The 17,329-nt window shown below is 38.2% G+C and overlaps 1 long non-coding RNA gene across 2 annotated transcripts; it reads right to left on the bottom strand.

The window, feature by feature from the left end:
* Positions 1-7,430: 7,430 nt before the first annotated feature.
* LOC132041743 (uncharacterized) lies at positions 7,431-13,478 on the bottom strand. 2 transcript variants are annotated; one of them, XR_009411209.1, is made up of 3 exons: positions 12,732-13,478; positions 10,998-11,200; positions 7,431-7,759 (listed from the first exon to the last, which is right to left on the bottom strand). It is a non-coding gene; the product is annotated as an uncharacterized LOC132041743 (long non-coding RNA). The 2 variants fall into 2 exon arrangements; XR_009411208.1 differs by lacking the exon at positions 7,431-7,759 and adding an exon at positions 8,255-8,544.
* Between the last annotated feature and the right edge of the window lie 3,851 nt (positions 13,479-17,329).

The following is a 17,329-nucleotide window of genomic DNA, read 5'->3' as shown; positions in this document are numbered from 1 at the left end:
GAACACAGCTGGAGCATTAGTTAGCCCAAACGACATTACTTGGAATTCATAATGGCCATATCTCGTTCTGAATGCTGTCTTGGGAATATCTTCTTCCCTAACTCTCACCTGATGATAACCCGATCTCAAATCTATTTTGGAAAACCACTTGGCACCCTGTAGCTGATCAAATAAGTCATCAATCCTCGGAAGAGGATACCTGTTCTTTATCGTCACCTTATTCAACTGTCTATAATCAATGCACATTCGTAGAGAACCATCTTTCTTTCTCACAAACAATACTGGTGCTCCCCACGGTGATGAACTGGGTCTGATGAACCCCTTTTTGAGCAAATCTTTCAACTGTGCCTTTAACTCTTTCAATTCTGCCGGAGCCATTCGATAAGGAGGAATAGAAATGGGCTTAGTATCCGGCAACACATCAATGGCGAAGTCAATTTCTCTTTCTGGAGGAAGGCCTGGAAGTTCATCGGGGAATACATCCGGAAATTCATTCACTACCGGAATAGATTGGAAAGTTGGAGACTTGGCTTCCGTATCACGAACTCGGACTAGATGATAAATATAGCCCTTAGCTATCATCTTTCTTGCCTTAAGGTAGGAAATAAACCTACCCCTTGGAGTTGCCGTATTACCTTTCCATTCAAGCACGGGCTCTCCCAGAAATTGAAATCGAACTAATTTCATTCGGCAATCAACATTAGCATAACATGAGGCCAACCAATCCATACCCATTATAACATCAAAGTCTAGCATTTCTAGCTCAACTAATTCAGCTTTGGTTTGGCGATCACATATCACAATTATACAATCTTTATACACTTGTTTAGCTATCACGGGATCACCAACCGGAGTGGATACCTCAAAAGGTTTAATTGGCTCGGGTTTCACCCCAATACGATTAGCAACATATGGAGTAATATATGATAATGTGGAACCCGGATCTATCAGTGCATACACGTCATGAGAAAACACAGTCAATGTACCTGTAACCACATCTGGTGAGGACTCGAGATCCTGTCGTCCGGCTAAAGCATCTAAGCGGGGCTGAGTAGCACACAAGTAGATGATCCCCCTCGGCCTCTACCTCGGCTTGCTGGAATCTGGGGAGTCTGCCCCTTAGGACGTACTGAAGAGGAACCCGCTGCTGATCCTGTGGGCTGAACCCCACCTCTACCGTACCTCGAAGGACAATCTCGCATCAAGTGTCCGGTCTGCCCACAAATATAACAAGCATCTGTACCCTGGCGACATGGCCCTGAGTGCAATTTTCTGCACTGGCTGCATCGGGGAACTGGTGGTCTCCCCTGACTGTAATCTCCCCCAAACTGTGAACCTGGGGCCCTCGAACTCTGACCCTGCCCTGAACGATAGGAGCGATCAAGTCTTCTGCCTGTAAATCGGGGAGGTGCACTCGTCACTGACTGGCCTGAGTGCCTAGAATATGTCTGCCTCGATCCTCCTCTATAATCACTACCTGTGCCCATAGATCTGGCCCTTTTGCTTTGCCCTCTATCAACATCGCGATCACCCCTTTGCGGAGGTTGTTGTCCCTCTAAGTTTTGGGCATGGGCTTGAATGCGGGAAATATCCATCCCGTCTTGCAACGAAGCCGTTAAGCAATCTTTAAATAAATGTGGCCCTAAACCACTCACAAATCTATGCACCCGATCGCCCATGTCGGCCACCATAGTAGGAGCATACCTAGCCAGGGAATTAAATTGAAGGCTATACTCTCGGGCGCTCATGTTTCCTTGTTTCAAATTTAAAAATCTATCCGCTCTAGCTCGGCGGACCTCGGGTGGCAAATAATGGCGAATGAAAGCATCCACAAATTCTTGCCAAACGGGAGGAGGCGCATTCTCTTGCCTCGATGCTATCCAATTATTATACCATAAAACCGCCACATCCCGGAGTCTATATGATGCCAACTCCACGGATTCGGTCTCGGAAGCATGAATAATCCGCAACGTTCTTAGCATTTCATCAATAAAGCCTTGCGAGTCTTCATCCGGCTTTGACCCAAAGAATTCTAGAGGATTTAGGCTCATGAAGTCACGGGCTCTAGTACTAGTTGAACGATCACTTAGGCCCGCATTTTGCCTTTGTGCCTGGGCGGCAACCAACTGTGTCAATAAATTAATGGCCTCGGTCACTTGTTGACCCGAAGTAGTCGGTGGAGGAACTGGAGGCATAGGAGCTGGAGCTGAAGCCCCTTCTTGCTCTTTCGTAATAGGCGGAATAGTGGAGGCATTAGATGGAGCCTCATTATGTGATTCATCCTCATCTACATTCATAGGCGGCTCCCTTTCTGCCCGCCTCTTTGTCGTAGTCTTGCCCTTCTGGGCGGCTTTAGCTTTTCCTTTTGGCGGCATTTCTGAAATCACAACATACTATTAGGGAGGATAAAAGCTTATACACGGCTCTATCGCACGATCCTCTAAGAAGAAAGATGGTCATTTTTCCTAAATACCTTGTAGCCTCTTGTTTATTAGCATGGCGTGCAACACACCATAAACAAGACTCTACTAGACACGGCTCGTAGACACTTCGTAGGACTGAATCGCTCGATACCACTTTTTGTCACGACCCGACTACGGGCCATGACGGGTATCCGGGCTAACCACCGAACACCGCTCATCCTGTTACTTATCTGCTCTCATTCATAACATGTACTCATAATCATAGAAAGCTATTTGCATTTGAAACATATTTGCTTTTATACACATAAGCTCTTCGGCTATCAAAATAGTAGTATACATATGCATGCATATACATGAAGACTCTGGGACCAGACTACCCACACATGCGTATCTACGAGCCTCTACTAGAATACTAGACATATGAACGGGACAGGACCCCGTCGTGCCCAATCATGAATATATACATATATATGTACCAAAAGAATAGTCAATGGCACCTCCGGAAAATGGAGTGTTCTCAAACAGCTACTATCTCCTATGGATCTGCACCGTCTCCCAGCCTACCTGTGGGCATGAACACAGCGTCCAAAGAAAACGGACGTCAGTACGAATATTGTACTGAGTATGTAAGGCAGGAATGAAGCAAGCATAATAAGGAAATCATAAGCCAAGAGATGAGGATACGACCTGTGTACTCTTGTAAGTATAGATACATTCATCATACAGAAACATATCATGTGCATTATCATAGTGTATGCCTTACTATGTCACATATACATCATCATACCATACATGCATCATCATATTAATCATATATCATCATGTCGTTAACCCGCGTCCGGGTAACCATCGTATGCAGCCTACTAGTGGTGTCATGCCCGGCCCTCTAGGCTCGGTGTAAACATAGCAGCCCGCCTTAGCGGTGACATGCCCGGCCTTCTAGACTCGGTGTAATCGTATGCAGCCCGCCTTAGCGGTGACATGCCCGGCCATTTAGGCGCGGTGGAATCATGTTATCGTCATACACATCATGCATTTGTTGTCATACATATCACATCCTTTATCATTATCATTCATTTAATAAACATATCATAGCCTTATCATAACTTAACATCATTATACACATATCATCAAACATACATTGGAACTTGAAATCAGCTATGGCTATATCGGGGTGACATAAGGTCGTAGCCCCCGATTACATTATGGAGAAATCATGGTCGTTATATCTCACCTTGGAGGGACTACATTTTAAGGTGAGTACACACGAGGAAGACATTAATGAATCGTAATCAACATCATTAGCCTCGTAGATCCATCATATCGTAATCTCTAGAATCTTTAGACTTACTCTTATCATTTTTAATAATCATACTCGTAGCACACCTCTTATGTCATATGGCTATTCATGAATAAGGGCTCTCGGCCTTCTTGAGGGTGAGACATTCATAAGAAGGGGAGGAATTCATGTCATTGGACTCATGCCTTAGAAATAAAGGATTAGCTTCATATACCTTTGTCGTTTAACTATTCTATCGCTTGCTCGTTCTCCATTAATGCACTCGTTTATACCTTCAAGGGAATTCGTATCGACATCAGCTAAATAATCATAAGAACGTATTATTAAAGCTAGAGAAAATTGGGCAGCATTTCCTTTGTTTATACTACTTTCCTCCATATTCCATATCAACTCCCAACATTCATAACGACAATCACAATATCATGAACAATATGCATCATCTAATTACATTGCCCACAATTCATAATTTCACTACAATTCTCCATAATCATGGCCAAAGTCTATTATCGTGTTCTTTCACATATAATACTCATTCCATGTTCTAAATGTCATTTATAACGTATTTATAATCTCAACACAACCATTTCCATGATACATTCCAACTACTACTCAACAATGACACTATTCACATCTTTATGACCCATTTTCTATACTCTTCTACAATCCATGTGTTTCAACTTATAAATACTTCAAACAACATGGAAAGATCATGAAAATTACCTTAGATGATGGAGGAATAAGCCTTGAATGGTAATACACCTTTTCACCCAAAACCCTACTTTATCTCTCTTGGGTTTTCTTGGTTTAAATGACTTCTAATGGGTTTCATACGCTTGATTCTCTTCAATTCTTGTTGTTGATCTTTGATTTCCTTTGGTTTCTTGTGATTGGGGTGTATGGAATGTTCTTGAGAAGTCTTGAAGTTTGGAGGTGAAATGAAATAAAATGAGAAAGAGGTCCCTTATATAAATTAAGTTCAGTCCCGACTGGAATATACGGACCAACATACGGTCCGTATAATTTCTACTGACCGTATGTTTGGACCGTATATTTGGTCCAGTGGAACATGTCATTCTGGGCTGGATCTACGGCTGGACATACGGTCCGTAGATTTACATACTGGCCGTATGTTTGCCCAGTTTTTCGATACTCACTCTCATCGACTCGTTTGATCTCCGATCCTTATGGAACCTTCTTAACAATTGTCTAACACCCCAATACTATTCTAAGGGACGTCATAACTCTTCCTCGAAGCATCATTAATACACCATTAACTCAATGCTCGTAATTCCTATCCGATACACAACATATGGCTCGCTTTCCTTAACAACTTTCTTTCACTAACTCGAATGTCTTTGGAATCTTAATTAGAATCATCAAATACTATTCTGACTTGTCCAAACCTCGCATACCTCATGCCCCTCGTTAGTCTATTCAACGTACGCTAAGAGAAAATTTTCGAGGTGTAACAACCCCGTCGTTCCCAAAAGTATATATACACAAAATAATAAACAATGGCACCTCCGGAACAATGGAGTGCTCTCAAAGTATGCTGACAGCTCCTATGAATCTGGATCACCTCCCTGTCTACCTTTGGGCATGAACACAGCGTCCAGAGAAAAGGACGTCAGTACGAATATTGTACTGAGTATGTAAGGCATAAACAATAACGATACATCAATGAAATAGGGAAACTTCAAATGGAGAACAACCTGTAACTGACTGCCAATCATGATAGAAATAATGCATGCTGACTTACTTTATAAACATTAGCATATCATGTATACAGATCTATGTATAAGCTTCCCGACCATATAGGTACGATGTGATCATCATTAGCCTGCGTCCAGGCCTCCCACGTCCGGGGTAACCATCTCATGCCGCCCGCTAGTGGCGTCTACCCATGCTATCTAGACATGGTGTATATGTTGGCTGCCTTAGCGGTGTCTGCCCGGCCATATAGGCGCGGTGTAATATCATCATCATGTACTCATCATAATGCATGCATAGGAACTCAAAGACAACTATACTTTATCGGGGTGACATAAGGGCCTGAACCCCCGATTCCATTATGGAGCATTCATAACATTCTGGCTCACCTTGAAGGAATTAGCATATAAGGTGAGTGTATACAATAAACAACATCAATGGATTATAGTTATAATTATTAGCTTTAGAATCTTTAGGATTAACACGTCATCATCACTATCATGCTCATAACATATTTCGTTTCTCTATCTCATGTGAAGCTCTTTATAATCATAGACTCAAAATTGCCGGGATGTATGAAAGTCAAGGAAAAAATAGGAGGATTCATTCCATGGGAGTCATGCCTTAGAAAGAAGGGAATAGCCTTACAAACCTTTTCGTTTAGCTACACTATCGCTTGAACGTTCACCTCCAATGTTCTTGTTTCTACCTTCAATAGAGTTTGTTCTAACATTAGATAATTGATAGCTTAGCATACTTTGACTAAAGCTAGAGAAAACTGGGCAGCATTTCCTTTGTTTATACAACCTTCCTCATATCATACATCAACTCCCAAATGCCTATTATAACATTCACAACATCATAAGCAACAATCTTCATACAACTATATTATCCATATTCTCCAATTTCATTTCACATCATCCATAACCATGGTCATAGTACCCCATTACATTTACTCATATATAACGTTTATCCTATGTTCTTAATATCATTTATAACATAATTATAATAACAACATATCAAGAATCATAACTCATTCCAAGCTACTACTCAAAATGCCATTATTCTCACCTTTGTAATCCATTTTCTATCTCCTTTCACAATCTAAGTCTTTCAACCTCTCAATACCTTAAACAACATGGAATGATCATAAAACTTACCTTAGATAATATGGGAACAAGTCTTGAGTGGAAATACTTCACTTGAGCCAAAACCCTAGTTCACTTCCAATGAAATTTCTTGCCTTAGATGAACCTTAATGAGTTTCTTGCACTTGATTGTCTTGTATTTATGATATAAACCTTTGATTCCCTTTGTATTCTTGAAGGTGAAGTATGTGGAACCTTCTAGAGGTCTTGAGAGAGATGAAGAAGTGTGGGAAATGAAATTAATGAAGTGGGAACACATTTATATAATTGAACTTAACTCGGCCCGTCGGGACTTCCATGGACACTTATACGGTCCGTATAAGATTGTACGGTCCGTGTAAGTGGTCGTGGTTCACCATCAGGCAAAACACCACTTCTGTTGGGTGTTATACGGACCCTTATATGGACCGTATAATGTCATACGGACCGTATAAGTCGGTCGTATAACCCCATTTCCCTGAAATGATTTCCATCGTTCGTTTGATCTCCAATCCTTATGGAACCTTCTTGACACTTGTTTAACACTTCATTACCAATCTAAGGATTGTAATAACTCTTCCTTAAGATATCATTAAGTCAACATTAGATCGGTACTTTACGGAACTTTTCCAAAATACGACATAAGCTTTGCCTTCCTTAAGGAACTTTCTCCTCTCACTTCCAATGTCTTTGGAATCTTAATTAGGATCATCAAATGCTATTTATTACTTATTGAAATATCGTATACTTCATGCCCCTCATTAGTCTATCTATCATAATACGACACGAAATTTTTTCGAGGTGTAACACCGTGCATAGCACGGGAGACCGCGCTACTCATTGTTTGTGTTGTATGCACGGCTATAAGATTACCAAAAAGTTCAACCGAGAAAAATATTCTCACACTCAATTCAAGTGTATTGTCACACTAATTAAATGTACAAAACATAATAACACTTGATATACTTTCATGCATTGAGAGGCAAAACTTTACCAAATAGTTGAAAGATAATGAATATCCACTTTTTAGTGTAAGGACTAATTCAAAGCTTCGGTATAAGATATCTTTTTCCTCCAAGCTTCATCTAAAAGATAATGAATATCCAGTTTTAAGTGTAAGGACTATTTCAAAGCTTCAGTATAAGATATCTTTTTCCTCCAAGCTTCGGTAGACCATCTTTCACCCTACCTTAGCCACTCTGACAAAAAATCAATAGTGAAAATGCAAGCCTTCACAATATGTATTTCCCAAGCAACACATAGGCCATAGCTGCCTAATCATATTTTCAGTAACACAACTATAGCGAATGAATGTAATCCCTCAGTCGCAGTTGTTTAGTACTATCTCACTTTCTTCTTGCTCTCCAGCTGTACCACTCTTTAGAAATCATAACTTTTATAGATAATAATTTAAATTAAGTGGCCAAAGCTCATTCAAGAGGTTTTCTTTTAGGAAGCCAATGGTATTTATAGCATTATCAGCAAAGTCTAGAAATTCAAGTAGTTATATAATGCGGCAAAGAGCGTAATACATACGGTAACAAAATATCGAGATCGTGGAAGGGATAAAAGAAAAGGCTTACAATTTGATCCGTTATGTTTTCAAGCGCATTAAGTGCTTCTTTAACGGAGACTTTTGTTGGAGTTGAAACACAACCGCAAACTAAAAAATATAAATCGATCTAAACGAGGTACAAATGAAAAAATAGGTATGAACTCCATTTGCTGAGCACAAGATCATAATAGCAACTCACTGCACATATGAAGAAAGTATCCAGCAGGACTATTCTACAGGTTAACATTCGGGTTTATGCCATTAGATGACACGGGACTTAAAATAAAGAAGATGACATAAAATATGGAGAACCTTGTAGCTGTTCAGAGGCAAATCAAGATAAGAAAATGGGATGCATCTATGGGTATTGTATTGTAGTACGTCCTGTTTGTTTGCCCACCACCACTCGAGCTACCGGTCTTGCTTCCACTGTTTATCATAGTAGACACGTAAATGGGATCAAATAGTCGGTATTAAGCTAATATTATTATTTGTTTGTATCGTTTATTTTTGATATAATATAAAGATGCTAGAAACAAACTGTACTAAATTAAAACTCCATTTCTGCATAAGTACAACAGATATGTGGGCTATAAAGAAAGAATCACCTTTTGCCAATATAGCTTCAAAGAATGTCTTAAGATGCTTACTTAGGAGAGTAGCTCTCCTATCCAAACTCTAAGCTAAATTGGGAAGTTAAGAGCTACTTAATTCTTCTTCCATAAAGAAAATCATAGAATTCATTTTCAGAGTTAGTCTAACACCTAACAGCCTATTAGTCTATAAAAATATATCAAGGAACTAAAGAAGTATCCGGAGCAGCCAACTTCACAAATTTGAGCATGGCTTGCATTTGCTATTTTACAAAGTATGCCTTGAATATACCGGTTGGCTAATGACACCAGGTGTTTTTACATCTAGGCATTGTCTTACCAACATTAACTAATTTTGGGCTCATCTAAAGCTTGTTCAAGCACCCTGCATCCTTTGTTGTTCTCTGTTTCCACATTTGCTTCATGTCTTATAAGAAATAGCTACCTATCAAGCAAAAGTCAAATCTAAGGAGCCTTAGGTCGTCTCTAAAAGATAGTAAAAGCTATTGGCACGATTCTTTTAATAAATACATAAAGCACCAATTAAAAATGGATGAAAGGGTTTCTCTTGGTAACATAAATAAGCAAAGGAGTACACTTTAATTTCAAAGTCATAATCACAGTTTATCTACAAATTTTGCGTTTCATGAATTTGTCTGCAGTCCCCTTGTAAGATTAATGGACTAGAGATGGTGTGCTCGTTGAAAATGGGTAGAAGAAGGTTTAGAAAATTATCAGCTGAAGTATATACGTATAGTGTTTTGAATGGGATGAGAGGTCTAGAAAATGATCCAAGAAAGCAACATCTGCTAGCACAGAAACATAATATTCAGTAACTCAGTTTATAAAAGAGTAATAGAAAATAAAGTTTAGTGGACACATAGATTAGCTATAAATATTGTTATCCATTGTCAGCGTAACCATGTACAAATACAGATGATAAGATAAGCAAAACTGTGTTTTGTGAAACACTTATAAGAGTGAAATAATGGATGATTAGCAAGGAATGACAGGTTTATGAAACCAGCTCCAGACAAAGAGTTGAATTGGTTTTTTCCCCCCTTCTTGTATCTGGTATAACATGGTGCCTAGGAATACTGTTGCTTAGTCACGCTTTTGATATGACTAAAAAGGAATTCAACCAGTAGGAATTCTTTTGTTGTTATAAGTTTTCTAGAAAAAAGAGTTTGATTGATCTGTAACTTTGATAGCTGATAGGTGTTGTTTGACACTGGATGGTTTCTAAATGTAGTTTAAATTATTTATTGGAAATTTATTATTCAGGGGAGATATACCAAAATACAATGTACTTTTGCTGGTTCGGACTCTACAGGAAGGATGGCAAATGAACTTTGAAATAATGAAACAGAAAGGTCAATTTTTAAGGTAAACGATTATCTCTAAGACTGAACGTGGATACACTAATTAGAATGCCAAGCAATTTCATCAATATGAAGCAGGGTAGGAAATTGAGAAATCAGATTACTAACACAGAATGAGTATATACCTGTCTGCAAATTGAGAAATTAGATTGCTAACATAGAATGAGTATATACCTGGTGCTTCCTACATTTAAAACATATTCAAATATTTGATCATGTTCCCAGCTAATTGGAAAGATAACTTATAATTTTAGTAGCTATCAATGTAAACAATCTACATACATAATCCTTTGTTTTGCATTGATAAATAATTCTTTATCCTAAACCATACATAAAAAGCAACAGCAGTCCACATCCAAATTAAATATGTCTGAAGACTCATAAGCACACAAAACTAATTTCCTTTCAACATTTTCAAGTGATTCTAGGCTACAAACTAAAAAAAAAAATGTTGTTCAATGCTGGGTAGACTATTGGTAGCAATGTTCTAAAGATAGTACTTTATTCTTCCAGTGGATCGCACTAAACAGACACATTATACTCGTTATATACTTCTCAATGGCTTCAAATGGGACAAATCTGCAGAAAACCATGTCTAAACTCAAAAATTGTAAAAGGGGAGTGAATATTAAGTCACGAAAAAGCAAAAGGGAACTCATGAACAATCTAGATCTAAGTCATACTAAACCCACTTTTAACGTTGTATGTTATTATTGCATTGTGCGTAAAAACAAAAATTTCTTTAAATGATGGAAAACATTGAGTTGATATCTTTATAAAAAAAAATGAGTTGATTCACTATTCTCCGGTGCACCAGCAACTACAAACACTAAATGCATAAATATGAAGAATATCATTAATGCTCTATATATATCTACAAGATTTCGGTGGGGTCAAGATTACTTACTGGTAGTATCATTACCGCTACACCAGCCACAATAGTTGTGAATCCTCATTGTCCAGATACGTACACTTCGATTCATGACTTATTCTTAAGGACTACGTATTTTCTAGCTTTATTAAGTCTTGTTGCGGGAGGTAGGAAGGAAAATTGTACTACTCCAGTGAGGGCCAAGTGCATCACTTCAAATGGATGGCCTCCCTTCCACGCTAATTGCAGAATGAGATTAGACAAAGCTATCATAATTTTATATTTCCTTCAACTTTATCTACTGAAATATTCTCGTTTGACCTTATTTCATACCCCACTAAAAGCAACATGATCATACACCACAAAGGACCAATGGAACAGAAAGAAGATGAATTTTGATGAGAAAACATTTCATATATCATCACAAAATTGGAATTTACATTCACCATAAGTCCCATCTTTGCTAGCAGGATAAGGTCATTTGTTCAACTTGAACTGTGTGCACTTAATTCACTATCTATAACAATTAATTTTTTTTTTGGCATCGACAAAGACTACATGAATGCAATGCGATGTTATTCCCTGAGCTTATAAGATCAGTTACTAAAAATAATCATTTCTTTGCCTTTGGAAGACCCAATCGCATAATTCCATTGTTCCCCTTCTAAGCTTCTCCATTGTATAAGCATCACGGCCCTTTCAGTGAATGTTATCATTTAACATAACAATTATATATATCAACTCATGCATCAGATGATTGTTCAATAGTCATATGTGGTTTGTACATTTATACACAGACTCGGCCTAAATATTGCAATTGGTCTTTGTGGAAATTGTTTGGTGGAATCCCCTTTCGTTTGAATTCAACTCATACAAAGGTCAGTGGGAAATAGGAACTGGAGTACTTATTTATTCAGTTTTGTTTGTAAGCCCGTGATTCTTGCTAGAAAAAATTAAGAGTCCTTGGCTCTTTGTTTGCATCGATACGTTGTTAGAAGTCCAACATAAACATTCGACGTTGGACAAAGAGATAGCTATCAAGTGAATCGATATTTTTGCGAATGGTGTCATACCTGTAGAATATATAATGCATTAACAAAGTTCCAAATATATAAAAACAGACTAATAGGCCTTGAGAAGTCGACAATGTGTAAATGTTTAATCTTTTGATACCCTAGTGAACACCTCTAAAAGATTTACCATTTTCTTTCCAACCAAAATAGATAGATCAAGCAAAGACTCTCTTCATTAATATTTTTGAAATGTTAATAAATTGTTTCACCTTATTTAGACACTCTATTGCATTCTATCTCATCATTTCACATTCTGTTCTGCGAGATTAGAAAATCACCATTGATATGTTGGTTTAGGTCCGAGATAATCGTTTGAATCTCTTCTTTGTTAACAAGCTATTGTTACAATTTCAAGATCTATGTCTGAGCAAATATGACCGCACATCCCACAGCAAAAAGGTAAGAGCTAAAATTAGTACTATAATTTTCAGACGGTAGACTGAATCTTCTTCCTTCTCTATAAAGAAGAAAAAGATTACTTCGTTAACTTCGATTTTCAATTCTCTTTACCACATTCACTCTAAACAGCCTTAATTTGATGACATTTTGCCAATTTGCAAGCCGTCATAACAACAAACACCAGTTCCAGAGTCTATATCATTCAACAAATAAAACAAACCTATAGACATAAACTCAAACATAATAAATCATAGTCCATAAAGTAAAACAGCTGGAACAATAAAGAAACACTTACCACTAAAGTGGGAAACATCAAACTGCAAATCCAAACATAACAGGTATCAGTGTGTAAGTAGGATGATATAGAGCAAAAAAATAAACTCAAAAATATCAATAAAATAAGGAAAATTCAAGTGAGAGACACTTTACAAAGAGTATCAGACTGTGTGACTCGCATGAGATCAGTGTTCATGTGATACGGATGTAGCTTCATCTTCTCCATTTGACCCCTCGATGTCACCATTTTTAGGTATACTAAAAACACGCACTAACTATTAGAGACTTTCAAGTGTTCAAAATTTTCAAAATTGGAAACGAAAAGGAAAGAGGAATGAATTTCTGTGGAGCGGAAACAAATTTCCACACAATGCCCAAATTCGAAAGCCTGAAATAGCTATGGGATAAGAATTGCTAAATTAAAAAATATCTTTCAGAAGTAACTCAAACAACCTAATGTCTACAAATCCAAGTTTTAGAAAGTTAATTTCAATTATCATTGTTTGCTAACATATTTCTAGTGCAGAGCAACCTTCGCCACAATGACTGCTACTTGGATTGATGTGCAAAGTCTACAATACCTTGATAATAGATTAGAATCACAATTACACCAGGCCATAAGCTCAAATATGTTTAGAATCGGCTAATAAAGTTAAATCCTTGTAGAGATAACTCACGAAGAAACAACTAATTTCCTTGAAGCAATACAATTACGGTTTTTCAAATGATCAATTACATGAGGCTAGTTTAAGAAAGTTCTCAAAGCTCTTAATTCGAGCGCTTAAATCGATTGCGGGCATAAAAAAGCACAAATCTTAACGGCAAACTGGAAAAAAATTGTAGACTCCACTGCTCCAAATAAGATGAGTTAGGCATATTATGAAACATCTTGGATGCATAGTCTATTTCAATGACCTTAACTATAAAATGATCACATTATAAAAATTTAAAGAAAAAGAGCGGGAGAGAAAGTGAGAAAAGGACCCAAAAAAATAGGAGAATCATCGCCTTCAACTTTTTCCTCAGAAGAGAAAAGATTGTAGCACAAGCTGGTGAAGCAATCCTACCCGGCGTTTATTAGCGGCAACCACAGATCATCCATCCCTTCTTTCCTTATTCGTCTCTTCCAATCTGGAATTGGATATATAGCTTCTGTTAACTCGTGATTAGTTGGTAGCAAAAGACAATTGCAAATCAGGTACAATCAATACATGCATGTAAAATTCTACCAAGAAATTATTCAAAATAATAGAAAATAAACTAACACTCATCAGATGGAGATAGGGTGATTCATGAAAGCATCACCGGAGATATGGATGATTTTTGATTGAGGACTGCAATAAGAGAAATGAAAGAAGTCATCGATCATTCCAGAATTTTGGAGTGTACTTCGGAATAAAAGCAACATGTAGAGAGAGGAAAAATCTAGTATCAAAGGAGTATTATTTTACCATTTGTAGAATACCAAAAATACCCCTGGACGACCAGAGACACATTTACTGAATTACCCTTGGTCGTCCAAGGGACTCATGCTTATTAAATAGTTAAATATGCAAATGCATGAAAATCTTTAGAAACCATCAAAAGACTCCCTTCGGAGCAACTTTTAGTCCAAAACGGGAACTTCTTCCCCTTTTCACTTGTCTCCTTCGAGACTCAAAAATTAAATGTAAAATGCATAGGTAAGAGAAAAACCTTATGAATGCCCCCTTCAGGAATTAGACAACATTATGAAATCGCACAACTTATGGGTGCCCCCTTCGGGACTTAAGAGGTCAAGGATACGAATACCCCTACACTGTCTAGGAATAGAGTCGTTGGAGTTCGTTTATTTGCTGGGTTCGTTCTGATAATAAGGATCTGCATCACTACCATAATCACCACCCCTATCATGTCTCACTATGAATGATCCATAACATAAGCTGAGGCCACATATTCGGAATATAATCAAGAATTATGTAGCACGCTCAAACATAAGCTGAGGCCACATGTTATGTAGCATGCTCAGACATAAGCTGAGGCCACATATTCTGTAGCACGCTTAGACATAAGCTGAGGCCACATATTCTATAGCATGCTCAGACATAAATTGAGGCCACATATTCTAAATATAATCCAGAATTATCTAGCACTCTCAGTCACATCAAGAAATCATCTAGAACCTTAGGCTTGGAAAACTCTAGGATTGGAGTCATCATAAGAATCTTCAGAAATTATAGACTTCTCGCATTTCTAGGAGTATTGAGAATATTATGGATGTCATGTATGAAATCAAAACATGGGAATCATGCCTTTGAAAGAAAGGGACGAGCCTTAACATACCTAGAAGCTTGTTTCTCGACTTTCCAACCTACCTCTTGTTTTGAAATCTACAAATAAAACCATTCATACTATTATTAGGCTCACCATCATATACTTCTCTTAAGCCTTCAATTTAAATCCATTTAGAATCTGCCGAAATTCCGGCAGCATCTCCCCGGTTTATATGCCTAGCCCGAAATCACAATTCAAAGAACCAATCAACAACAACAACAATACCAACATCAATAACACTATTATCCATACCAATATATTTCATAAACATCCCACACGATGTTTTTCAACATACAACAACAATGTACACTTCCTTTCTTCCCAATCAAAGAGTATAATCTCATCAACACACCAACAACATTAGATACCATCTCTATACATGTAAATCAGCCCATCCCCACGGCCAAAACATGCCCAAAACAGACCATAAACAACACAACTACAACACAACACTTTATGACCTTTCCTCCATAACTATTTTCACTTTTAAGACTTGCTAAACCTTCAAATCAACTCAACATAAGAGATAGGATGAAGAACATACCTTATACTTGAAGAAATTCAGCCACACCAACTTTCTTCAAGACCAAACTTATCACAACATCAAGTAGAAGCAAGAACAATCACCTTTCATGGACTAGTTTGGTGTAATCTTGTTAAATTCTTGATTTAATGGGCTATAAATGTTTAGGGGTTGTGTTAGGAAGTTTCTATGACTATTGAGAATGTAAAATGATGAAAAAAATGGAGTTGATGGGGATATTTATACCCCTCATAAGTCGGTTCCACCGACCTTCTCAAGTGGGACCCTCGAAAGCCATTTGGCAGCTTGGGGTCTTTATCTTAAAATGAATATAACTCTTGATCCCGATATCGTATGAGGGTCCACGTCCTATGGTTGGAAAGATCTTTCAATTATCTACAACTGTCATTTTTGGTGTATTTTCAAATTCCAAAATTATAATAGCATTGTGGCCCCTCCAATTCAGATCATCCGAAAACGTATCCTTAAATCATCCTTTTGGAGAGCTAATGCACATATTTGGCTTAAGGGTCCTTCTTAAGACTTGCTCAACATCCCATGTACTACTCATATCACTTTTTATATGTCCTTTATAAAACCCCAACATTTGGGCCCTACCTTAACTTACGGTTACGAGGGCTATTCATGAAATAACGTATTGACTGATTTACACCATACGGTCTCCAAATGTCATCTATATGTTATTCTTATACTCATATAATATAATCTTCATCCCTAATCCTTGTATAACTTTACTCTCCCTTGAGCTCATACTAAGCCGTCTACAGTCTTGGTAACACGAAATTTTCCGGGGTATAACCCATGATCCCATCCTTAGAAACAACGTGGCCCAAGAACGCTGTAGACTCTAATAAAAACTCGCACTTCGAAAACTTAGCAAACAAGCTATTCTTCTTCAACAACCCAAGTACAATGTGAAGATGGCTCTCATGCTCCTCTCTACTCTTGGAACACACCAAGATATCATCAATAAACACAATCACAAAGGAGTCAAGGAATGGCCTAAAGATGCCATTCATCAAAGTCATGAATGTAGTCGGGGCATTAGTAAGCCCAAATGACATCACCAGAAACTCATAATGTCCATATCTCGTCCGAAACGTTGTCTTCGGAATATCCTCAGCCATGATCCTCAGCTGGTGGTAGCCTGAACGCAAGTCAATCTTGGAAAACAGTGAACCACCCTGAAGCTGGTCAAATAAATCATCAATATGAGGCATAGGACAGTTGTTCTAAATAGTAACCTTGTTCAGCTGGCGATAATCAATATACATCCTCATAGATCCATCTTTCTTCTTCACAAACAACACAGGAGCACCCCAAGGGGTGACACTCGATCTAATGAACCCCTTGCTTAGCAAATCTTGCAACTGCTCCTTAAGCTCTCTCAACTGGGCCGGTGCTATTTGATATGGCGGAAACGATATAGGGCGAGTGCCAGGATCCAAGTCAATATCGAGATCGGTTGGCATACCCGACAAATCGGTCGGGAATACCTCTGTGAACTCGCTCACAATAGGAATGGACTCAAGGGGTGGAGATGCAATAGTAGTGTCACGCACATGAGCCAGATAAGCTAAACACCCCTTGTTGACTAATTTCTTCGCCTGAAGGAAGGAAATGATCTTCTTCAGAAAGGGGCTAGGAGTACCCCTCCACTCAAGTTTAGGAACATAGCTAAAGTGACTGTCCTGGCATGACAGTCCTGGCATGACAGTCCAAGATCGCATGATAAGGAGAAAGCCAGGCCATACCCAAGATAA

The sequence above is a fragment of the Lycium ferocissimum genome, unplaced genomic scaffold (assembly GCF_029784015.1).
Source record: "Lycium ferocissimum isolate CSIRO_LF1 unplaced genomic scaffold, AGI_CSIRO_Lferr_CH_V1 ctg11495, whole genome shotgun sequence".
NCBI classification, from domain to species: Eukaryota; Viridiplantae; Streptophyta; class Magnoliopsida; order Solanales; family Solanaceae; genus Lycium; species Lycium ferocissimum.
Note: the sequence above shows the minus strand (reverse complement) of the source record. Positions and strands in the feature narration are given on the sequence as shown.